This window comes from Manis javanica, chromosome X (assembly GCF_040802235.1).
Source record: "Manis javanica isolate MJ-LG chromosome X, MJ_LKY, whole genome shotgun sequence".
Lineage (NCBI taxonomy): Eukaryota > Metazoa > Chordata > Mammalia > Pholidota > Manidae > Manis > Manis javanica.
The window spans coordinates 26701561-26728820 of record NC_133174.1 but is presented as its reverse complement, the minus strand read 5'-3'; positions in this window follow the sequence as shown (position 1 = coordinate 26728820).

Here is a 27260-nt window from a genome sequence, read left to right as displayed (position 1 = left end):
CACATAGTGCCTGGATCTTCCTCCTTCTAGCCACAGATTCTGGCAACTGCTACACTAAGAAAAGTCCAAGTCCCTGAGGGAGACAGAGATGACTCTCTTTCTTTCTGTCTTCCTCCCTCACCCTCTTCCTATTTTTCCCTCTCTGTCTCCTCTTTCTCCCTCTCCCTCTCTCATGCACACAATTCTTATCCCTGCCAATGCTATCACATTAGCTGAAGGTATCTTATCCATCTTACTCCATGTTATCCCTTTTGGATGATTTTAATTGTCACCTAGCTATCATTCTTTTTTTATTAAGATGACACTGATTTACAATCTTCTGAAGATTTCACATGAGCAACATTGTAGTTACAACATTCACCCATATTATCAAGTCCTCCCACACACCCCACTGCAGTCACTGTCCATCAGCATAGTGAGATGCTATACTTCCTTCCCTGTAACCCACATACATTATGTGCACTAACCATAATGCCCCTTAACCCCCTTCTCCCTCCCTCCCCACCCACTTCCCCTCCCCCTCCCCTTTGGTAACCGCTAGTTCCTCCTTGGAGTTGGTGAGTCTGCTACTGTTTTGTCCCTCAGTTTTGCTTTTGTTGTTATACTCCTCAATTGAGTGAAAACTTTTGGTACTTGTCTTTCTCCATCTGGCTTATTTCACTGAGCATAATACTCTCTAGCTCCGTGCATGTTGTTGCAAATGGGAGGATTTGTTTCCTTTGGGCTGAGCAATACTCCATTGTGTATATGTACCACATCTTCTTTATCCATTCATCTACTGATGGACACTTAGGTTGCTTCCTTTTCTTGGCTATTATAAATAGTGCTGTGATAAACATAGGGCTGCATATGTCAGAGATCTTGTTTTCTTTGGGTAAATTCCTAGGTGTATAATTACCCGTTCAAATGGTATTCTTATTTTTAGTTGTTTGAGGAACCTCCATATTGCTTTCCACAATGGTTGAACTAATTTATGTTCCCACCGACAGTGTAGGAGGGTTCCCCTTTCTCCACATCCTCATCAGCATTTTTTTTCCTTGTCTTTTGGATGTCGGCCATTTTAACTGGTGTGAGGTGATATCTCATTGTGATTTTAATTTGCCTTTCCCTGATGATTAGCAATGTGGAGCATTTTTTCATGTGCCTGTTGGCCATCTAAATTTCTTCTTTGGAAAAGTGTCTGTTCAGACCCTCTGTCCGTTTTTTAATCAGATTATTTGCTTTTTGGGTGTTGAGGCATGTGAGCTTTTTGTGTATTTTGGATGTTATATAGGCTATGTTGTTTAAAAATATATTCTCCCATACTGTAGGATGACTTTTTGTTCTGCTGACAGTGTCCTTCACTGACAGAAGCTTTTTAGTTTGAGGTAGTCCCATTCATTCATTTTGCATTTGTTTCCCTTGTCCAAGGAGATGTGTTCAGGAAAAAGTTGCTCATGTTTATAATCAAGAGATTTTTACCTATATTTTATGGTTTCATGACTTACATTCAGGTCTTTGATCCATTTCAAGTTTACTTTTGTGTATGGAGTTAGAGAATAATCCAGTTTCATTCTCTTACATGTAGCTCTCCAGTTTTGCTATTACCAGTTGTTGAAGAGGCTGTCATTTCCCCATTGTATATCCATGGCTCCTTTATCATATACTAATTGTCCAATAATGTGTGGGTTTATATCTGGGCTCTCTGTTCTGTTCCTTTGATCTATGGGTCTGTTCTTTTGCCAGTCCAAATTGTCATGATTACTGTGGCTTTGTAGTAGAGCTTGAAGTTGGGGAGTGTAATCCCCCCACTTTATTCTTCCTTCTCAGGTTTGGTTTGGCTATTTGGGGTCTTTTGTGTTTCACTATGAATTTTAGAACTATTTGTTCTGGTTCATTGAAGAATGTTATTGGTATTTTGATAGGGATAGCATTGAATCTGTGGATTGCTTTAGGCAGGATGGCCATTTTGACAATATTAATTCTTCCTATCCATGAGCATGGGATGTATTTCCATTTATTGGTGTCATCTTTAATTTCTCTCAAGAGTGTCTTATAGATTTTAGAGTACAGGTCTTTCATCTCCTTGGTCAGGTTTATTTCTACATATTTTATTCTTTTTGATGCAATTGTGAATAGAATTGTTTTCCTGATTACTCTTTCTGCTAGTTCTCATTAACAAATTGGAATGCAACAGATTTTTGTGCATTAATGTTGTATCCTTCACCCTTGCTGAATTCAGATACCAGTTCTAGTAGCCTTTTGGGATGGTTCTTTAGAGTTTTTTTTTATGTACAATATCATGTCATCTGCAAAGAGTGACATTTTAACTTCTTCCTTACCAATCTGGATGTTTTTTATTTCTTTGAGTTGTCTGATTGCCATGGCTAGAACCTCCACTACTATGTTGAATAAAAGTGTGGAGAGAGGCTTCCTTGTCTTTTTCCCAATCATAGAGGAAAAGCTTTCAGCTTCATCCTGTTAAGTATGATGTTGGCTCTGGGTTTGTCATATATGGCCTGTATTAGGTTGAGGTACCTGCCCTCTGTACCCATTTTGTTGAGAGTATTTATCATTAATGTATGTTGAATTTTGTCAAATACCTTTTCAGCATCTATGGAGATGATCATGTGGTTTATGTCCTTTTTTTGTTGATGTGGTGTATGATGCTTATTGATTTTCAAATATTGTACCATCCTTGCATCCCTGAAAAATCCCACTTGATCATGATGGATGATCTTTTTGATGTATTTTTGAATTTGGTTTGCTAATACTGTTGAGTATTTTTGTATCTGTGTTCATCAAGGCTATTGGTCTGTGATTTTCCTTTTTTGTGGTATCTTTGCCTGGTTTTGGTATTAGAGTGATGCTGGCATCAGAGAATGAAACTGGAAGTATTCCCTCCTCTTCTACTTTTTGGACAACTTTATTGAGGATGGGTATTAGGTCTTTTATTGTATGATAAAATTCAGCTGTGAAGCCCATCTGGTCCAGGAATTTTGTTTTTAGGTAGTTTTTTGATTACCAATTCAGTTTCATTCCTGGTAATTGGTCTGATCAGATTTTCTGTTACTTCCTGGATCATTCCTGGAAGGTTGTATTTTTCTAGAAAGTTGTCCATTTCTTTGAGTTTATCCAATTTGTTAACATATAATTTTTATAGTATTCTCTAATAATTCTTTGTATATCTGTCATGTCCTTACTGATTTTTCCTTTCTCATTTCTGACTCTGTTTATTTGTGTAGATTCTCTTTTTTTCTTCACAGGGTTATCTACTTTGTTCATTTTCTGAAAGAACCAGCTCCTTGTTTCATTTAATTCTTTCAATTGTTTTATCTCAATTTTATTTATTTATTCTCTGATCTTTATTATGTCCCTCCTTCCACTGACTTTTGGCCTCATTTGTTCTTTTTCTGGTTTCATTAATTGTGAGTTTAGACTGTTTTTTTTGTAATTGTTCTTTCTTGAGATAAGCCTGTATTACAGTACACTTTCCTCTTAAAACTGCTTTTGCTTTGTCCCACAGGTTTTTGGGTGTTGAGCTGTTGTGTTCATTTGTCTCCATATATTTCTTGATCTCTGTTTTTATTTGGTCATTGATCCATTCATTATTTAGGAGCATGTTGTTAAGCTCCATGTGTTTGTTGGCTTTTTTGTTTACTTTGCACAACTTATTTCTAGTTTAATACCTTTGTGGTCTGATAAGCTGGTTGGCACAATTTCAATTCTTTTGAATTTACTGAGGCTCATTTTGTAGCCTAAAATGTGATTTATTTTGGAATATGTTCCATGTGCACTTGAGAAGAATGTGTAGCCTGTTGCTTTTGGGTGGAGCATTCTGTAGATGTCTGTTGGGTCCTTCTATTCTCTTACGTTGTTCAGTTCCTCTGTCTCCTTACTTATTTTCTGTCTAGTTGATCTGTCCTTTGGAGTTAATGGTGGCTGAAGTCTCCTGAAATGAATGCATTGCATTCTATTTCCCCCTTAATTCTGTTAGCATTTGTTGTACATATTTGGGTACTTCTATATTACATGCATAGATATTTATAATGGCTATATCCTCTTCGTGGACTGACTCATTTATCATTATGTAATGTCCTTCTTTGTCTCTTCTTACTTTCTTTGTTTTGAAGTCTATTTTGTCTGATACAAGTATTGCAACTCCTACTTTATTTTCCCTATTATTTGTATGAAATACCTTTTTCCATCCCTTCACTTTTAGTCTGTGTATGTCTTTGGGTTTGAAGTGAGTTTCTTGTAGGCAGCATATAGATGGGTCTTGTTTTTTTAACCCATTCTGTAACTCTTTGTCTTTTGATTGGTGCATTCAGTCCATTTTCATTTAGGGTGATTATCATTAAATATGTACTTACTGCTATTGCAGGCTCTAGATTTGTGGTTGCCAAAAGTTCAGTGTCAGCTTCTTTACTATATAATAGTCTAACTTAACTCACTTATTACATTATTTCAAACAGAATCTAAAGGTTATTTTTTATCCCTTCTTTTTCTTCCTCCTCCACTCCTTATATATTAGGTGTCATATTCTGTACTCTTTGTGTATCCCTTGACTGACTTTGTGGATAGTTTATAATTTTGCATCTGCTTAGTAATTAATTGGTCTACTTCTTTTACTGTTGTTCTCTTTTCTCTGGTGACAGCTATTTAGCCGTAGGAGTACTTCCATCTAGTGCAGTTCCTTTAAAATACACTATGGAGATGGTTTGTGGTAGTTAAATTCCCTCAACTTTTGCTTATCTGGAAATTGTTTAATTCCTGCTTCATATTTCATTCCTTTTTCTACCCTTGCCCTATATCTATTCTCTCCAGTACCAATCTTTTAAAATCACACACTGATCAGACCATTGGTCTTTTTTCCTTTGTCTCATTTTTTTCTTTAAAAATCTTTCAAACAAAATATGAATAATTCTGATTTCTAAAAAAATAAATAAATTCATAATTGTAACCTCTGTCAGTTCCGATCCTCCCCAAAGTCAGACACCAAGATAGAAACAGAAATAAAAGTTTTATTGGGGGAAATGCCTGTGAAGGAAGAAGTAGCAAGAAAGCAGGGGTAGGAAGGGAGAGACATAGACCATGGATCAGGCTTGACCCCAATTTTCAGAAGAGAGAGTATGAAGGAAGATGAACTCTGAATATCCCCAGATTGTATTTCAGATCTTCATTTTGTCCACTAAAGGAGTCTTGCATTGGGCTGGAATGGTCCAAGCTTTGGACATGCTTTAGGCCCTTTGCTGTGCTTAGTCATTGGCTAGAAGCAATCCTGGGGAGATCTTGCCCTCAGTGTAAACACTGGGGTGAATTACAAAGGTTTTGAAATTGGGGACGGTCAGCTAACTTACTCCTTGCATCTGCCACATACTTTAATATTGAACCATATATTTATCAATATTTTAGAAGCATCTAAAATGTCATTCTGGGTACTAGGAAAACAACAGTGAACAAAAGAGATGATATATGTTATCCTTGCTCTCCAGGAGCTTACACTATTGTGAGGTGACTAGATATTAAGCAAATGAAGAAGTGCATTTATAATATGACAGATGATGACAAGTGATATGAAAAAGGATGAAGCAGCTTAACAGGAATGGGGTATAGTTTACTATTTTCCATAGGGTATTGAGGAAATCCCTTTATGGTAATGCTACATTTGAGCAGAGCCATAAAAGGATCTATGGAACCAGTTCCAAAAGTACCTGAAGGAAATCATTCCTGGCAAGGGAACAATGGTTGCAAAAGCCCTGTGATGACAATATGCAGAGTGAACTGGAAGAAATATGTGTCTGGGGCCTGGTGACTGATTGAAGAACAAAATAAGGTGAGATGAGGTCACAGGGTTGAGGGAAGGTGGAGGTGCGGATCCTGGAGGGCTTTATGGGTCATAGTAATGACTCTGGATTTTGCCATTTGATAAGACATTGAAAGATTTTTTGCAGAGTAATGGATAGATCAGAGTATGATTGTAAAAGACTAGTACTGGGGAGAATCAATATAAGGCAAGGGTAGAAAAGGAATGACAGCTAGGTGGCAATTAAAAACATCTAAAAGGGATAAAATGGAGCAGGATAGATAAGATGATACCTTTGGGTAATATGATAGCATTTGTGGATATGAAAATTGGTTGGATTTTTTAAGATTTTTGTAAATAAAACCAACAGTGTTTGCTGATGTGTTTGATGTGAGTTATTAGGGAAGGATAAGAGTCAAGAATACCTCTATTTTGTTTTGAGACCTGGTAGCATAGAAATTTACATTCTATTGAGATGGGCAGACTGTGGGAGGAATAGGTTTTAGTGTTCAAAACCTGTTTTTGTCATGTTAAGTTTACTTGCATGTTTTACTTACAGTGATTACTTAGTTCATCACTTAAGTGAATTATATTACTTTGAGATATAGCCCAAAATGACAGCATTAAGGCTATTCTCATAAAGACACATACTTTAATTATATGTCTTTAATATTTAGTATGATATCAGTATTAATAAATTTACTGTGTTTTTTTCTAGTTACACATAATCAAGAAATTTCTGAATCTCACAAGTATGTAGTTTTGTTTTTCTTCTACAAAAGTTTGAAAATGGAGCTTTATGGAGGCCTAAACTTAAAAAAACAAAAATAAATAAATAATGGATGAAATTTTGCTCATCAAAGATCTGTTTTTTCATTTCACTGTAAGAAAATATGCTAGGGAAACTTTCTGTTCAAAGATATTTTATCTATTTAGTGACATTAATAGCTTATTACCAGATTTGCAATATTTATGATTTCTTGAGATATTATAATTGTAATGCTTTGAGTCAGGTGGTATCTAGTAATATTTATCCTTTATGATGTTTATTTCTACTCTAGATCATGATAGAACATGCATGGATTAAAACTGAAATGGTCTAATTAATGTAGTCAGTCTTTGCGAATAATAGAGGTACTGGTGTATAATATCTGACGTGGGCTAGTGGAGTCTGGTCATTTCTAGGCATCTTGTAGTAATGCACTGGAATTTTAGTTAGGGCTGTGTAACCAGTGATCTGGTCAGTAGATCATGGTGTCCAGGATAGGACCTGTATTTTGTTCCCCTTATTCTAGTATTTACCACAGAACCTGGTCCCCCAAAAGTTAATGAATAAATAAATTCTTTAAAAAATACCTAATTTTCTTATCTATGAGTTCACATTTATGTTTTATTAACCCTCATTTCATTTCCTGCCAGCTTGGTAACCTGTCTTAGTTTCTTTATACTGTTTCTGTCTTCAGTAGTTTTCCACATGGTTTCTCAATTTCCTTTTACTTCAAAGTCTAATTAAATGCTATTATTCTCTTTTCCATATTGTGAATGAATGAAAATGTTAAATAAGATCAGGTTAAGGGCATTTAATCAGGACCCCTAGTAACAGACACTTCTCAATGAGCAGCTACTAGTTAGCAGGGACCATGTTGATTTATGGCATTCTGCACATGAATAATTGATATAAAAATATTTTTAATCCAATGTTAAATTTAAGTTATATCGGTTATAGGAAAATAAACTAAGTACACTGATAATTAATTGAAATATACTGTTGGTACATGAGATTAACATTTTGGTGCCTCAGTATTTGAGAACAGGATTTTTCATTTAACATAAAAAAATGGGGTAAATAAAAGCATTTAATGGTTAAGATTTTCCATTTGTAAAAGTATTCCAAATTTAGCTATTAGTCCTTAAACTAATTATTCCATCGTATCAGAATCCTCTATCATTGTATAACAAATTAACTTAAAGTTTAGGATCTTAAGACAAGAAACCTTTTTTATTGCACACTTCGTGTGACTCAGGAATCTAGACATGGCTTAGCCTGATGCCTCTGCCTCAGGATTTCTCATGAGACTGTGGTTAAGATGTTGGCCAGGGCTGTGGTCCCATGTGAAACATGACTAGAGGAAGAACTGCTTCCAAGCTTATATAGCTTTGGCAGGCCTTAGTTGGCCAGAGACCTCAGTTTATTGGCATGTGGTCTTCTCCATAGGGTTCCACACCACACAGCAGTTTGTTTTCCCCAAAATGAAAGAGAGAAAGAGCAGGGATGGAAGCCACAGTTGTTTTGTAACCTAAACTCGGGTATGATATACTGTCATCTCTGTTGCATTATTTTTGTTAGGAGCAAGTTACTCAATCTAGCCAACACTCAAGAGGTAAGGGATTCATCAGGCACAAGGACAAAAATACTAGGAGGTGGGGATCATGGGGGGATATCTCGGACATTGCCTAGTGCTCTCCAATTATTCACATCATCCACATGCAAAATACACTAATTCCCTCTTAAAGTCTACAAAAGTCTTAATGCCATTACAACATCATTTCAAAGTCCAAAATCACATCATAAAAATTGGGTTTAGGAAGAGATAGACCTTTGGATGTGGTTCCTTAAGAACAGCTCTTCTTGTCCAGTTCTCAATTTGTAGACCTGTAAAACTAAAGAGACAAGCCACTAATTTGCTGTAGCAGTGTCTGGAAACTAATACAAAGGCCTGTGGTCCATAATAGTCCCTTATCAAATTATGCCAGTATCTCTATTGATCTTGCTCAGTCTTGTCTTGTTCAGTAGACTTGTCATTGATTTTAATGAGCATAATAATTGACTTTTTGAATGATGAAAGCAGAGGGAGGTTCTCAATAATTTTATGTAATAGAAGAGATCTCAACCTCATCTACAGGCACCATCAATTATTTGTGTACTAGAATTACTAGCAGGTATACAATTAACTTTATGTCCAAGCAATTTGATTGACATTTTCTGTTTCCAGAAGAACTTCAGTCACAAACTGATAGTAATGTTCTGTCCTTATGTCCAAGATTCAACTGAAAAATTCAATATGAAAAAGAGACAACATAATAAAAGGGGTAAAATTCTCCTATTTTTTAATGGACTCAAACTTAGTATGAGTCATCATTGTAACTGAATTAAATAACAGTGGTGGTGGTTATGTGGGTGGGGCTTAGATTTCAGTGACTGGAATGCTTACATTTTCTATCCAGGGCCTCTCTTTTCCAGTAATAGGCCCTTTGAGAAATCAAATGAATAAACAAAGTATCTTGGTAAACAGAAAATCAGAAAAGAAAAAGGTTAACCTTGAGAGACATTTCATCTAGGCCATTCCTATACAATTTTCCTATACCCCAGATCCAGTATCTAAATAAACTAGAAAATTCTTTAAAATTCCATGTAGACTACTCACTTAAATTAATACAGTTTTTATTTGCTTAGGGTACAATGTAATTGATTTTTTTAAACATTTTTCTTATCTACAATGATGTTCTTATCCTGTCTCCCTGAGATTTCATGGATAAAATGTTAAGGAGAGACTAGGAAGCTAATAATATTATGTTCTTCTGCCTCAAAGTTCTTGATAATTATGTAGGTGAGATCCTAATTTTAGTTATTATGTTTGGTCCTTCCTAATTTCATCCATCCTTAAGAACTGGGGTTTGGGAGAAAGAGGTGAGCAATTTCCCACTTGAATGTTTTAGTTCCATACAGTACGGAAAACTGACTCTTCTTTGAGCAAATCGTACATGCATTTATCTTTGGTTGCTATATTTTTAAGGATGACATTATCAAATTGGAATACCCAGAGGAGAGCAATCAGAATTTTTAGAGACTGCAAAACCAGGTTTTATGAGGATCGATTGGAGGTTTTGGGTATATTTCGCCTGGATAGGAGAAAATGTAAGGCTATTATAGCTGTATGTTCTGTATAAAGGCAATCATGTAAAAAGGGATTTATTCTGTGTAGCTATAGATTTCAGAACTAACTGACAGTGAACAGAATCTTAAAAGAATCCCAATTCAGTTAAATAGAAGGTAGGACTTTTTAAAAAAAAACAATAATAATGATCCAAAAAACCAAATCTGTGTAGAGTAGTGACTTCCCTGGCACTAAAGATATTCAAGAAAGATCAGATCATCATTTATGTGTTATAAAGTCAATTCATGCATTTTATAAAATATATGGACTGGCTACATCTAAGGAAGGGGTTTTATCCTGGAATATATAATCTTTAAGAGATCTTCAGATTTTCTTGAAACTACCTATATAGTTAAGCAAAAGTTGAAGTGTATTTCATGTGTACATTTTTCTGAATAGAGGGCTCATAGCATTAATCAGATGCTCAAGAGTCTTGACTCTTGAAAAAGTTAGAAATCTTTGCTGCAAGTTTTATAGCAACTCTAAAGTTTGAAGCTTCTACTCAAAGTAATAAAGTGCTTTTAGATATATAGCTCTGTGGTAATTATTTTTTCTCTGATCTTTTATGATGTAGAAAAATTCTAGCATCTTCTACCCACATTTTTGTCAATTTATTAATTTTTGTGCCTGTGCCCAGTACTTATTTTGGTGTTAATAAGTTTATTTGCCATAGAAAAGTATATGGCTTCCACTTATAATTACTTTAAGAACATAGGTTGCTTAATTTTAAGGTTATGAAGCATCTGTTGTATGAGAAAATATGTGTTGAATGTGTTCACATGATATACTCAGTATCTCTGGGCCTTAGAAACTGTTAAATAAAAAATGATTAATAATTGTCACAATGGACAAAGTCAGGGCAAATAGATTTCTAAACTGTTAAATATAGCTGAGAGACTATTAAAAGTGGCAACTGAAATGAGTTCAAATGAATTGAAAGATCTTTTTGTGAATTTATATATGGAATAAAATGTGTCTCTGAAGGCAGAATTGTTCCCTACAGTACTCAATATCAAGAACTTCAGTGCACTTTGTCCTTCTTTATAATTATTGCTGGGATTTGAAGGGCCCTGTTTTCTGTTAGGCACTGGGGAAATCAGATGAAAATGACCTTTAAATAAATAATTATAAACTAGGTTTCATTGCAATCTTCAATTGCTTCTCTCCTTTTGAATATACTTTTAGTATGTTTTTTTTATTATTTTGAATAAATTTGGGCTTTGAAGTACCTGGGGAAGATTTCCATCCAGATTCGTCTAATCTTTAAAAGAGACAGGAATATGAACTAATGCAGCAGCTTAAGTACATCTAGAATAACCAAGAAAGAAACACATTAAAGTTAATTACACCAAATAAGCTGCTTTTATCACATATTTATATGGATGAAAAAAATGCTTCTAATTATAAATTTTTTTAAGTTAAATCGGTGAAATTCATATCGAGGGAGATACAGTTTTTCTGCCTCAGGTTCTCTAGAGCCTTCAGCTAGTTATCTTACTGCCGTCAAGATAAACAGGTATACTTTTCATTAAGAATGGGAACATCTGTAATCATCACAGCAGGATGCTGGCCTGTGCCTCTTGGATGGTGTCCAGCAAAGACCTCTGTTAGGCTAACTTTGGATAGGCCCACATGAAGAGAATAGGCAATTACTGAGAACAGCTGAGAGGAAGACCATTTTGAGTTTGTAAAACAAAAATAGCCCATGCTGTACAATAAACTAGAATGCACAATATGAAATTGGGCAAAGGGATGAGATATGTTTAAAGAGAAGCTTAAAGGTGCAGTTTATAAGAAACATACTTAAGAGCTAAAGAAAGAACTGATCATGATTAATTATTATTACCTGAACATACTAAGTAAGAATACATCCAAATCTAAGTTGTAGTCGCTTCATGCCTAGACAGAGGGAAATGGTGTTTAAAAAAGCAAGGGAGAGGTGTGCGCATGGGCTTAGTTCTCATTTCACAATGGAGAAAAAGTGATGAACATGGATTACATTTACATTTAAGAACAGACAGTATTGTTGAGTGATAGGGACTATAACAAAAGGAAAGAAGAACCAATTATGGAAAAGAATGGCAACTAAAAGATATTTTAAGAAACAGAAAACAGGAGGGGAATAAAAATGAGGGAGATAGAAGAGGTGTGAACAGAAAGAATGTAAAAAGGTAATTATTTTGATGCCTTGTTTGTATATATACTGAAATATGATTCTCATATTGCATCTGCAGGCCTAATTTCCATAGTAGATTATCTTCAGAAGAGTCAACTCTTCTCTTGGGGAGAAAATAGGCAACAATGGTTTTTTAAGGCCAGTCCCAGCTAGGCTTCCACAATACTCTCAATTTATAACCACAAGCTGTAATTCATATGAGATAAAAGATATATTTATTTTAAAGTTCCAACAAAGAAAAGCTGTGGGAAGAAAAATATATATTTTCGATGATAGCTATGTTTCAACATTTCCTAGAGATCTGAATGTAATGTTCTCCCTTGGAGAGTGGTTAAAATACATGAACAGTTGGCCTCTAAATTACTGCCCAGATCCTTAACTCTGACTTTTCCCTAAGTCTTCAGTACGTCTACCTGGATTCACAGACCATACAGCTAAGACATAGTCCTTCACCCTACATAGTCCTTCACCCTTTATCCTATACTCCAGATTCTGAGCTTTCTCTAAGTTATACAGTCGACCTTTGAACAACATGGGGTTTAGGGGTGTTAACCTCCATGTGCAGTTTAAATGTCATGTATAACTTTTGACTCCCTGGAAACTTAACTACTAATAAGCCTACTAATAGCCTTACTGATAACATAAACAGTTGATTAACATCTGTTTTGTATGTTAATTGTATTATATACTGTATTCTTACAATAATATAATCTAGAGAATTTTTTTCAAAGAGTCACAATCTCCAAAAAGTTTCCAATATATTTATTGAAAAAAATTCATGTATAAGTGTAGCCATGCAATTTAAGCCTGTGTTCAAGGATCTGCTGAACCTTGGTCATGATATACTATAGAAATAATAATCTGGAGCTTAGAAATAGATCTGAATATGAATTCTAGTTCTGCCTCTTATTATCTCTATGACTTGAGAATTTATTTAATCTCTCTGTAAATGGCAATAATAGTTACCTTGAGGTATTATTTTGAAGATTAGATAGTTAACAAATATCAAAATGCATGACACATAAATGTTCAGTATATATAGGCCATTGTTGTTTTTATTCTTAAAAGTACTCTGTATTTTCCACCACACCTCAATAGATTCCTCCCTAAATTCTGTATTCTGTCCAGTCATCATGTATTCTCAAAGACAGTGGCCACTATTAGTTGCTTGTAGAATTGGTGGCAGAAGACAAGTAGCAATCTGTTGTATTTAGTATCTAGAAGAAGCGGGCAAGATAAAAGGAAGCCTTCTAGATAATACTTTAGTGCTTCCAACAACACTAGTTTCAGTTTGCCCCTGAATTATTGCAGCAGGCAGCAATATGAACTCAAATGGAACTTAATCTTTAAAAATGTCCACTCATATTATTTTTTTTCATTTTTCAATGGAAACTTCTATGGAGATAATTGTAAATTCACATGCAGTTGTAAGAAATTACAGAGATTTCATGTACTCTTTATCCATTTTCCCCTGATGGTAACATTTTGCAAAACTAGTACAATATTATAACCAGGATATTGGTATTGCTACATTCCATCCAACTTATTTAGGTTTCTTCAGTTTTACTTGTATCCATATGTATGTGTGTTTGTGTGTGTGTTTATTTGGTTTTATACAGTTTTATCGTATGTGTAGGTTTTTCTGTATCTGCCACTACAGTCAAGACACTAAACAGTTACATTATCACAAGAATTCTTTATACTGACTTTTGATAATCACAATCCACCTTCCCCCTGACTCCATTCACTTGCCAGAAACCACTAATCTGTCCTCCATATCAAACATTTTCTCATTATTTCCACTTCATGTATTAGATTTTTTTTACAACAAAAGAAATACTGAGGACATATATAGATTTAAAAAAAATGCCTCTTCCCCTTTAGAAATCTGGCCAGAAGAAGGATAGATAATGGCACTAATGAGTAATTTTTGGCCAGGATAGGATAAAAAATACTTGACTCCATATGTAAAATAATTACATGGCCACTGATACATGGTTAGAACTTCCTTAATACTCTTTACTCCTATCATCATCATGTAATTATTATTATAAATAACAAGTATTATATATAATTTATACTTGCACTTCCTTAAACACATCATTACTGTTCATGCTACTGTGCCTTTGCTCTCTCTTTTCTCATTATTTGATTGTATAATTTTTATACTCAGGACCTAGCTTTCAGAAGCCCTCTGTGAACCCTATCCTTCACTGTAGTAGATGCTATTGGGCAGAGTCCAGATCCTTTCCTCAGGATGGACTCCCTCATTCTCCCAGCTGCTGAGATTGTTGGCTGCTGAGTCGTCAGTTTTGTCTTTTTCAAAGCTTCGCCCTCTGCTGCAGTATGCTGTTTTGCTGTAGGCCACAGGCCCACCCTTCCTGGGGCAAACCACATCTACTTACTGGTCAGTGCAGGCGGTGGGGGTATAAAGTCCAAGTTCCTTCTCCTGATTTCAGCCAATTCTCTTTGTAGCAACAGAAGTGCCCATGGGACCAGCTGAGGCCTTCTTGAGACTGCATCAAACCCCTTCCCTATCTTCTTTCATTTTCCCAGAGGTTACTCCCCAGTAAACTTACTGCACTCAGATATCAGCTTAAGAGTTTACCTCCCAAGAACCCAACCTGTACAAGCTATTCTCTACCATCCTTGAGTGTTTTTTGTCTGTTTTTCAAATATTCCTGTGAAAAACACTTACAGGGTTTGTATTTTATCAAAACTAATATTTCCCCTAAAGTATTAAGCTAGTCACATTTGCTTTGTGGTCATCATTTTTGCTCAGATAACATTGATTCAATCACTCAACATATATTTATTGATAAATTACTGAGTGCCAAGCACTCTGCAAAATCCTGGGGCTATAATGGTGAACAAAAGCAATGCTGTCCATGTTTTCATCAAACTTATTGTCCCTTGGGAGAAACAGGCATTAAAAGTAAAATGCACTCATAACCCTGTTCTCCTTTTTGGTGTTGTCTTTTCTAAGTTGGCTAGTTTGAACTACAGCTCTTGACCTTTCTTCTCTGCCTAAAAGGAAGATTTCCTGTATCCAGAGGTAAAAGTCAGCATTTCCGCAGGTAGAACAAGGCAGTGAAGACTCACCAAATCAGAAATTGATGAAGAAACTCCATCGTTAATTTGCAGATTTTGTCGCGTTAACATTTTTCACACTTAGTCCCCTTGAATTCCTAACTATATCCCTGTGTTAGACCTCTTAAGAACTAAGGATTTTCCACCTGCTCTTTCTGTATTGCCCTTCTGCATATCTGTTCTCTTTCCTATATACTTTCAGCATTGAAGTGATTGATATCAGAAACTCCACTAACTGTGATACTGCTCTGAACTGTAGAAAACCTCTCAAAACTAAGCATGAGGTAGCCACAGTGGTTACAGCAGATTATTTGGGTACAAGAATGCGACCAGTTGTGGATACAGAGGAGACCAGTAGGGCAATTAACAGGAGGTGCCCATCAATAAGGGATGCCGGAGAATAACTTCCCTAGTAGTGTTACAAATGGGAAAATTTGTATTTGCCACTATGCTCACATGAAAGCGTATGGTCACTAGTACACCTTCCGAGGAGGGCACATATGGTCCGTTGCATGCATTTATTTTATTGAGCTTCTGCAAATGTGGGGCCAGAGTTGAATTCCTTTTCCTAGTAGTCTTCCTTGTCAACCTTTTTCCACATACTATTCAAGCTTTCTTATAATGAAATGATCAGTGGATAATAAGGGATAGCAGCTTGAAGGAAAAACATATCTTTGTCTGAATCTACTTGGGACATCTACAAGCAGCTTAAAGCTGAACACAGTGCAATACTTAGTCCTTAATTTATTAGTTGGCCTTGAAAAGTTTTGAATATCTCCCCTTTTTGTTCAACATCCATGTGGTGAAAAATGTATTTGTGTCCACTGAATAATTGTTTCATTTTATGTTACTTTATACTTTTATGTTCAAAGAGTGTAATTGTAATTAAAAAGTTTTGATTTGTGAAATACAACTTTTTAAGAAGCTTATGGTTATTATGATTTAAAAGTTAGGATCTACTAAACTATAAACTTCTAACTTGTGGGAGAGTGGTACTATGTCCCAACACCAAATGTAGTCTTTTGTAGCCAGTAATAGCAGATGGCAATAGTGGCTGTCTATAGACCGCTTCTTTGGACTTATTAAATATAGGACATCTGAACAGCCTTTTAGGTCTTTATTCTGCCACTCATCATGATAGATCCACCCCCGCCACCTCCATTCATTGTTTGGTGTTGTTTGTTAAAGCAGCTGAATTCAAGAGAAAAATATGCATTTCTGTAATTAAAATTAATTTAGATGGAGTATGGGTACATGTTAATTTAAACTATTTTCCGAATAACTGTCTAGATTTTGAAAAGTCACATGAATGTTTTCTAAATTTTCTTAGTATCCTGGGTGAACTTAATGTGAAACTCTTACTAAGCTGATCTATGTTAACAGTGTTGAGGCAGGAAGCCGGTAGAGGCCAAGTGATCATGCTTGACTGAAGTGCTCTCAGAGTCCTGAGATGGCAATCAGGTGGGAGATCCTCATAGCTTCTCCTAGCTTTGGATGAACTAACTCATTGTTCTGTGTTTAACTCCTAATGCAAAGGGCAAGCAGTAGGGCCTCTTATAGAACCCCTAGCCATACTCAGTCAAACAGTTTTCATTATTTGGTTTGGGCTTTTCTATATTCAATAACAGTTGAATAGTCTACTCTCTCTGTGCTTCAGGATTTTTGCCTTTAGTTGGAAATTGTATTTCCGAATTCAATGATTCAGAAACACTGGACTGTAGAACTGAAATACTTTTAGAGATCACCATGAGAGGATGACTTTTAAGCAGCTGCTTTTCTTTTTCAAATATCGTAACATATTTTCAAACTACAATCATATCAAAGAAAGTTTTAGATAGAGGCAAAGTCTCAACATCAGCATCATAAAGAAGCTCATCCAATATAGCTTGTGACTTTCTATACTAATGTATTTTTCTCCCAGAGGCCTAAAAGTACACTCTATCAATGTGCTTCTTCTTGCTATGTCCTTGAGTGATTATAAATGGAACAGAATAAAATACACCAATTTAATAATGATGCACTACTCCAGTAGTGCTTGGATTACATACAAGAGCATCAATGTGAATCTATAAAATGATGATATATGGTCCTGTATAAATATACCATTTTAATTAAGAATATTACAGAATGCAGCATGAGTTACATCTTTTAGATACAATGGTCATCCCAGAATACTCACTTTAGCTTTTCCTTTTCATAGTCAAGCATTTTCTGCCTTCCACTCTCAGTGAAACATTTCCTTAAAAATTCCCAGAGATAATAGCATTGTTAAGTTCCTGTGCCACATCTTGACATTACATTTCCCAACCACTCTGTAAATGCTCTCATCACTTTGTTTTTAGCTAATATGAATATTTTTCTTATGGCTTTTACCTATCTGACATTTTCTAAATTACTCTAATAGTGTAGTAGAAAGATTTCAGAAATTGGAGTGAAATTACATATGCCAAATTTATCTCAGCTTGGGTTTGAGAGAACATGGGCACTTTACTTAGTATCACTTAGTTTTAGGATCCTCATTTGTAAAATGGAGATGGCATCTACCTTACAAAATTGTCATATCAAAATATGAACTTCTATTAAAATATTCAAGTAATTTGTGTAATAAACATGCTCTAAAATGATATACAGAAAAACACATGTAATCCAAGCATGTTTTATAATCAGTGTAAAAAAAAGTAATTCTGATATCAGGCTTTTGTTCTTTTGCCCAATTAACGCTATCATTAATTCTGTAATATCTTTTATGATCAAGGGTATAACAGAATCAAGACATTATAATACAGATGTAGCTGAGGAAAATAGTATTTAAAGTGACAGCTGACACACATGTTTGCCCATTAAGATCTCAGCATAATCTCACTCTAAGATGTGTGGCCCTTTGCTCAAGAAAATACCTTGATAGAATACTGTGAACCAATAGAGGAGGTCTTTTGGGCACTCTCTGGAAGCCTATTAAGAGAACACAATTATGCTGCATAATGATTTGAGCTGCCAAATTTGTCCAAGAAGAAGATAGTTTGGACTTTAGTGTATGGAAGGATACCTTGCTTAAAAGGTGAGATAGAAAGTTGAGATTCAGGATCAAGAAAGCAAGAAAATGAAGCCAGAGATGAGGAAGAAGAAAGATATCTAAGGATCTTCAAAGATGATATGGACCCTGGATTTTATACTGTGTGAAATATAACAAATTTTATTTCAGTCTTAAAATTCAAGGTGACTCTAGCAGGCTAGAGGACACAGTCTTAAAGTTCAAGGTGACTCTAGCAGGCTAGAGGACACCTGTGTCTCATTGGACTCTTAGCAGGAGATTTATCATTATATTCCATTTCTGTAACACTATATTCAAATGGATACTAAGAGGTATGTTTCAAAAGCATAGTACCATGTAAAGATAAATATTTAAGTTAAGAGTGAAGTGGTCAATCATATGTCGGAAAATGTGTGACCATTCAGATAGGTAAACCAGTAATGTCGGATACCAAAACTGGCAAAGAAACCATTGTAGAATTGGAAGGGGTCTACTATTTTGACTAAGTCTTATTTTCACCTATTTGAATTAATATAGAATCTATTTTCTGCTTTAGGGAAAATTAAAAATAAAATATTTGAGTCTACAATATAGTTACAGTAAGACAGACTCTGGATTAGCAGAGGGATAGACACGTAGATCAATGGATCCAATTAGAGAAGCCTGACATAAGCACACACGAATACGGCCAACTGTCTAGTAATCTCAAGTGATGCAATACTGCTGCCTCAGAACTCCTTTATTCCTCCATTTACTAGGTAACTATTTTATAACTCCTCTCTTCAGATCTCCAGCACCGCCCCTATCTCTACCTAGAGGTGATGATCTTGCTTTCCATTAATACTGACAAAAATAGATGGAATCCAGTGACAGCTACTGCAATCTTCCATCACTCTATCTACCACCTGAACTGCTCTTGTGCATATATACTGTCTTCTCCCTTGTTATGTTGGATGAACTCTCCATGATCCTGTCTAGATTCAAAAAATCTTTTTATGCAGTTTATCTACTTTCTCTTACTCAAGAATAGCACTGCATAGTGTCTCCTGCATCATTTTTGCCCACTGGATCCTTTTCACCATCATACGTATTCTAATTTTTCCCATTACAAAAATGACCTCACCTTCCATTTAATTACCTTGAAATTTCTCTGTTCAACTTTGCAAGAAAATTACTTGAAGATTTATAGGCATTGGATCCTGTATATTTTGCCAAATTCCTATTGAAACTCTCCAATCAAGCATCTGACCCTACTATTCCACCAAAGTTTTTATCAAGATTATCTGTGCATTATGAATGCTAATTAATTATTATTTGTCTTCATCTTACTTTTATACAGATGGTCAATCTTTCCCAAATTAAATGCTTTCTTCACTGTTTCTATGATGCCCCACTTCCCTGATCCTTCCCCTAAACTATTGGCTATTTTCAATTTCCTGTTCTGGTTCTTCCTTATTATTCTACTTCTTCACTTTGGAATGTTTTAGATTTATTTGTACCTTCTCTTTTCCCTGTGTATACCTACTTCTTTGGTATACATAAATTCAATATCCTTATAGTTTTAATTAATAACTACACACTGATAATTCTGAAATGTCCAGAAGGACCTTTTCCTTGACTATAGTTTTGAAGTACTAGCGATTTAGATAGCTAGGAGACATTTCAAATTAAAATATCGGTACTGGATTGTTCATCCTATTTTCAACTTGGTTAAGCTTGCAACTATAATCATTAAATTGTTTTTTCTCTATAGCTCCAAGTTAGAGTTGTCCAAAAGATGAACTTGTACAAAATTGAGGAGGGTGTTACTCTCTTAAGATCATCATGCTTAAATGTGGTGACAAATGGGAATAGAATTTCCCAGTAATTTGCAGCTTGTCCTTGCTGTGTTCTCTTCTGTGTCTGTCTCTTCTTTTTGACTGCTTGACCTTGAACAATGATGTGGTAGATTATTGCTCCAGATCTAATCTCTTCCTATTTTTTTACTCCTAAAACTGACATAAATGGCGTCTTTTGTCCTTTGAGGTCTAATTGGTTTCAGTCATCTAATAGTCCTGGCAGAAAATTGGAAGACAGTAAGAAAATGAATTTATGGCATTTATTTCCCTGGCTCCCACTCTTCTGGGCTGTCAATGGCTGTGCCCCTCTGAAGAAGGGCACAGATGATTTTGTTTGGAATCCTCCTATATGCGTAGCTACAGAAGCAACCAACTACAGCTTTTCCTGGTAAGCACTACTTTTCTTTTCCTCTTTAGGTTTAGGGTAGGTATGTTTTTCTAGTGCTCCTACCACCAGGGATCTTCACTACTGCTGTTTGGTTTCCTCTGACTCTGCCCGTTACCTTCCCTGTCCATTGTCTCTTCCTTGCACTGTCCAGTTTCCCTATTTGAATGTGACATCTGTGTCCTATTGGGATCTAGATTAATATATACTGGATGTTTTTCATAGTAAAGATGATACTTTCACCCTTTGAATTGTGATAAAATAGGGTAAGCTTATAAATTATGCCTTATTGATGTAGGGTGCATTTAATTTTAATTTTCACAACTATACTGGAAAATATCATTCAATAAGATATTCATGATTTTTAAATTGTGCATTTATAAGCCTTTTGGCTGTTCCCGTTTGTTCTTGGTTTTCTCTGCTGATTTTTCATTACTAAAGGGAAAATAAATTAGTACATAGTGAGTACAATACTCTTATGAAAAAGTGATCTGCAGAATTTTTTTTTATGTGGATGAATTTTTTTTTTGGTATCATTAATCTACAATTACATGAAGAACATTATGATTACTAGGCTCCCCCCTTCACCAAGTAACCCCAACATACCCCTTCACAGTCACTGTCCATCAGCATAGTAAGATGCTGTAAAATCACTATTTGTCTTCTCTGTGTGTGATCTGCAGAATTTAATTCTAGTCACAACTCAGCCATTATTACTTCTATGGCCTAAAGTAATGTAATCACTTTGGAGCTCAGGTTTTCTAATCTGTAAAAGGAGATTTGAACTAGTTGATCTTTAGGGCCTCCCAACATCTCTGATTCTAAGAATATTCACATTTAATGTCCTGAGATAGTTAATTGTTAACCAGAAATGGATAATGGTTAAACAAACCTTCAATAGAATTGCAATATATATTAGCAGAAACTGTGCTATTAGCATCACAAACATTTTAGCTTAAAAGATAGCAAGATACTAAGATTATGTCCTCTCAGTTACAAAACACATCAATCCACTGACTCTCCCTCCATAACTAACCTCTTGCTCCCTTCTACTCATACCATTTATAAAGTGTGTTTGTCCTTTCTATTTTTAAAGTTCATTTTTATATAAGAGCGAGAAAACATTTAATGGAAAATATTTTTAAAAAATAGAAATACATAAGGAAATTAAAATAGACTATAATCCAAGTTCTTAGAGATATTTAGTAAAAATTTAATATAAACTATTTTAAAAATACCTTTTTTTAAAAAAAAAGCACGTATTTCTTTTATTTTCTCTTTTTAACAAAGATGGAGACACTTGGGTTTTGTTTTTTTTTTTTTTTTTACCTGTATCATCTCTCTTAATACACACAGCAAACATAGGAAGCAAGTAACAATATTATCTCCATTTTACAGAAGAGGAAATTGAGGCACAGAGAAGTTAAGGAATTTCCCTAAATTTACAGATTTTGTAAGCAGTAAAGTTAAGATTTGAACCTGGGGAGTCTGATTTCAGAGACCCATGCTGTTCCAGGAATATGTCATAATACCAGTATTTGTTGTACCAAAAATTCCAACAGTAAAATGTATAAATCAGGAAAGTGATCCTTTTAACATTAGCTGAGAAGTGCTTCTTAACATATATTTCTGTAAGGTAATTTCCAGTTACTACTTTTAAAATTTTCAGTTCTATTCAGAGCTATCTTTCAATAAGTGAATTTATTCTTTTCTACATTTAGAAATAGTTGCCTCTGGTTTGTATACTTAGTTCAGATCTACCTCTTCATTTTTAAAAGCTAGTTTCCAGGAAATAAGTTCAGAACAACCTGAGAATGATGAGTTACCTTAAAATTCCTTTTTTTCCCCCAATTGTGCATTTCTTTTTCTCAATTTAAAAAATTGTGGCAAATATACATAACATTTACCATTGTAACCATATTTAACGGTATAGTTCCAAGGCATTAAATACATTCATAATACTGTGCAACCATAACCAATATCCAACTCTAGAACCCTTTTCATGTTGAAACAGAAAGTCTATACCAACGAAACAATAATTCCTCATTTCTCTCTCCCCCAAGCCCTTGGCAACCATTAGTCTACTTTCCCTCTTTGTGATTTTGACTGTTCAAGGGCCCCATATAAGTAGAGTCATAGAGTATTTGTTTTTTTGTGACTGGGTTATTTCACTTAGCATAATGTCCTCAAGGTTCATCCATGTTGGAGCATTTCCCAGTTTCCTTTCTTTTTAAGGCTGAATAATATTCCATTGTACATATATACTACATTTTGCTTATACATTCATTTATTGATGAATATTTGAGTTATTTCCACATTTTAGCTATTACATACACTGTTTTGCACCTTGTTTTTTACATTAACAATATATTTTTGGGTATTTTTTCACATTACTACATAAAGGTCTCCTTTTTCTGTCTTCCTTTTTTTTTTTTTACAGATGCACAATATTGCAATGTTTGCACAAACTTTAGTTTATTTTACCTGTACGCTATATGTGGATATTTGAATTGTTTCCAAAAATACCTTTTATTTATATACTCATTATTTATAAAACAGAATATAAAAATTGTAATATTAGCATTCAATTTTGAATTAATTCAGACATACTGAAAATGACCTGACACCATGTCACACACCTACCACTAGATTTGAGAACCATTAATATTTACTATACTGAGATTGACATCAGCAAAATGGTGCAATAGGGCTTTTCTACCATCTTACTTCCCCCAAACACCTATTTAGACCAGCATCCATGGATAAAAGTATTTTTGTGGACATCCAGAAGTCCAGCAAAGAAGTTCCTATGCACCATTGAAGCAAAAAGAAAATCTGAGATAAGATGCATTGAAGGGAATAAGGAGAACAGTTTCACTTTACCCACATCACTGACGCCCCAAGCATAGCTCAGTGCCATAAGAGACCCTCTTGGCCCATGATTTCTCCCACAGGCAAAGTGTGAGTAGGAGAGTGAGTACTCAGCTTCTCCAGCTATGTGGGATGCTGCCAAAGAGGCCAACTTCTATCTCACCGCACCCAGAATACTGAAGCAAGCTGCCTCACTGAGGGGCAGAGAAGGTCTTGGAAAACAGCAGGCAGGGTTTGGGAGTGACCAAGGAACACAGATCCTACTAACTGCTTTCACAGACTCCATGAGAAAGCCCACCCCTGAGCCAGTGGGGATGCCTCCCTGTGGGTCACACCAAGTGGCCCACAGACACACCCATCACTTTGGAGGCATCACCCCACCCCTCTGCCATGGCTTGCTCCTTATACACACTCCTGAGGGCAGTGAGGGGGGCCTTTGCAGATGGCTGGTGATCATGTGCAGAAAGCTAGCCCAGTTCGTGGGACTGAGAGAAAGCTCACACATTTGAGCATTCAGAACCACCCTAGGGAAAACAAACAGAAAGCTGCAAACTTGGCCTGCTTTGCAGAATCAAAGGAAGACATACAATTGTAAGAATTACCCCGTCCTCAAGAGGCACAAGAAATGTAGAGCAGGCATATATATAGAAAAGGTCTAAGAAAGCCTCAAAATCCCTAAGAGGGCTGACAGAAACTCTTTCCTGAAGCCAGTTAGTGAAGACTGGAGGAGGTAACTGCCTCTTCAAATTTGAAGACATCAACAAAAGACTTCAAGGAACATGAAAAATCAAGGCAATATGACACCACCAAAGGAACACAATAATTTTCTAGTAATCAATCACAGATGAAGAATGTAGACAAATGTAGAAATGAAGATCTACAATTGGCTCAAAAAGAATTCAAAATAGTTGTTTTAAGGGAGCTCAATGAGCTCTAAGGAAACACTGAAAGACAATAGATCAAAATCAGGAAATCAAAAGCTGAAACAAAACAAGAAGTTTAACAGAGAGTTAAAAATCATAAAAGAAACAAACCAGAAATTCTATAACTGAGGAATTCAATGAATGACATGACAAAAGCAATAGAGGGGATCAGCAACAGTTGCAGTTCTATTAGTTTTTCCACACGTATTTTGATGCTCTTTTGTTAGGTTTACACATTAAGGATTATTATGTCTTCTTAGGGAATCGATGTTTATATGATTATGTAATGCTCTACTTTACCACTGATAATTTTCCTTGTTCAGAAGTCTGATTTGTCTGAGACTAATATTGCTTTTTCAGCTTCTTTTTGATTATATTAGCATGGTGCATCTTTCTCCATTCCTTGGCATTTTTCTGCCTATGTCTTTATAATTAGAGTGTGGTTTCTTGAAGACAGTGTGCAATCAGATTTTCTTTTGTATCCATTCATTAACAGTCTCTGATTTTTATTCCTATATTTAGGACTTAAATATAATTTCTGTCACCAAATTCTATCCACTTAAACTAATATTTTTTCAGTTCAGGGATTTGGGGTTCAATTTCTCCCCAAACAAATGTCCTTTGGCTATAATAGGAAAAAGGTGTAGCTACGTGGCCCTCCTGGCTGTAAGTGATGACCTGCCTTGTTAACTGTTCTGTATAAAAGATTTTAAACTCACCCTGTTATGCTCACATCCTCAAGTCTTCTGGTGCTTTCCTGCTGAGTCTTCCGAAGTTTAGTCTTCGTTCACGTCTTCCTTGGAAATCACTTGGGTTTCAGCTTTCAGCTCTCTGGCATCTTAGCTATGCTTTCTCATTCATACTCAATTACCAGAAAAGTATTGATTACTCATGTCTGTTGCTTTTTATATCAAGGTTCAGTATGCTTTTATCATAACTTTTGCCTTTTCCATTTGAGTATAAACTTTGTAGTGATTATTCTTTGGTATTTTCATTTCTCATTGATTGGCAAGATGCTAATATGATTTTATAATATGCATATATTTATATGTTTATTGAAGATTTATAAGTATAGGTATATAGGCTGAATATATATATGTATGTGTATTTTCAGCCACTTTGTTTTTCTATTGCTTAATTTTTCATTTTCATATATATTTAGTCATTTTCTTTATATAATTTTCCATACAAAAGTATAAATTTCATAATTTTTATACTTGGAATTTCTTTCCTCACTCTAAGATGTAATCATTTAAAAAATCGTTTATGGTTTTGGGGTGGAGCCAGGATGGCAGCGTGAGTAGAGCAGTGGAAATCTCCCCCCAAAACCACATAGATCTATGAAAATATAACAAAGAAAACTCTTCCTAAAATAGAGACCAGAGGACACAGGACAACATCCAGACCACATCCACACCTGCAAGAACCCAGCGCCTCGTGAAAGGGGGTAAGATACAAGCCCCGGCCCAGCGGGACCCAAGCGCCCCTCCACCCGGCTCCTGGCGGGTGTAAATAAACCGGAGTGGTTTTTTTTTTTTTTTTCTTGGTGAGTGCTTTTTGGAAGCCTTAAAGGGACAGGGACCCCAATACCAGTGAAACAGGGCAGCAAGACTGGTGAGCGGGTGCCTGAGACCAGCACCTGAGGACAAAGAAAATTGCACGTTTTTCCCAGTACTGGGGAGGCAGGGCCGCAGGACCGGTGAGCAGGTGCCTGAGACCGGTGCCTGGGTACAGGGAAAATCGCGTTTTTCCCTTTTTTTTTGGTGAGTGATTTTTGGAAGCCTTAAAAGGACAGGGACCCCAATGCCAGGGAGGCGGGGTGGCAGGACCGGTAAGCGGGTGCCTGGGACCGGCGCCTGAGGACAAAGAAAATCGTGCGTTTTTCCCTTTTTTCTTGGCGAGTGCTTTTTGGAAGCCCTGGAAGGACGGGAACCCCAATACCAGGGAGGCAGGGCAGCAAGACCGGTGGGTGGGTGCCTGGTGGACAAAGAAAATCGTGTGTTTCTCCCTTTTTTTTCTTTATAGCGAGTGCTTTTTGGAGGCCTTAGGGGGACAGGGACCCCAGTGCCAGGGAGGCAGGGCGGCAGGGCCGGTGAGTGGGTGGTTGGGACTGGCGCCTGGGGATGGAGAGGGTCGCGCATTTTTCCCTTTTTTTCTGGCGAGTGCTTTTTGGAGTCCTTGGAAGGACGGGTCCCCAGTGCTAGGGAGGCAGGGCGGCAGGACCGGTGGGCGGGTGCCTGTAACCCGAGCCTGAGGACAAACAATGTAGCACGTTTCCCCCCCCCCCCCTTTTTTTTTTTTTTTGGCAGGTGCTTTTTAGAAGCCTTGAAGGGACAGGGACCCCGGTGCTAGGGAGGCAGGGCAGCAGGACCGTTGAGCGGGTGCCTGGGACCGGCGCCTGAGGACAACGAAAATAGTGCTTTTTCCTTTTTTTTTTTCCTCTTTCATTGTTGCTGTTGTTGCTTAGGTTTGGAGAGTGCTTTTGGGAAGTCCTAAAAGGGCAGGACAGGACACTTAGATCAGGGGCAGGGAATCTGGGGATATCTGGGCACTCTAACCCCCTGATCAGCAGGGAGCACAGAGGCCCCTTACGGAGATAAATAGCCTCCCAGCAGCTCCCCCTCCAATGGGGCTCCACCATTCTGGAGGAGCAGCCCCAGCCAGGCCATGCTGACAGCAACAGCAGAGATAAGCTCCATAGCAAACGCCAGGTAGTAGAAGTCCTGTCTGCGCACAGCTGCCAAGCATAGGCCACTAGAGGTTGCTATTCTCCCAAGAGAGGAAGTACACAAACCAACAAGAAGGAAAGCTATTCCAGCAGTCACTCATACCAGCTCTGCAAACTATCTCTATCACCATGAAAAGGCAAAACTACAGGCAGACAAAGATCACAGAGACAACACCTGAGAAGGAAACAGACCTAACCAGTCCTCCTGAAAAAGAATTCAAAATAAAAATCATGAACATGCTGACAGAGATGCAGAGAAAAATGCAAGAGCAGTGGGATGAGATGCAGAGAAAAATGCAAGAGCAATGGGATGAAGTCCGGAGGGAGATCACAGATGTCAGGAAGGAGATCACAGAGGTGAAACAATCCCTGGAAGGATTTATAAGCAGAACGGATAAGATGCAAGAGGCCATTGAAGGAATAGAAACCAGAGAACAGGAACGTATAGAAGCTGAAATAGAGAGAGATAAAAGGATCTCCAGGAATGAAACAACAATA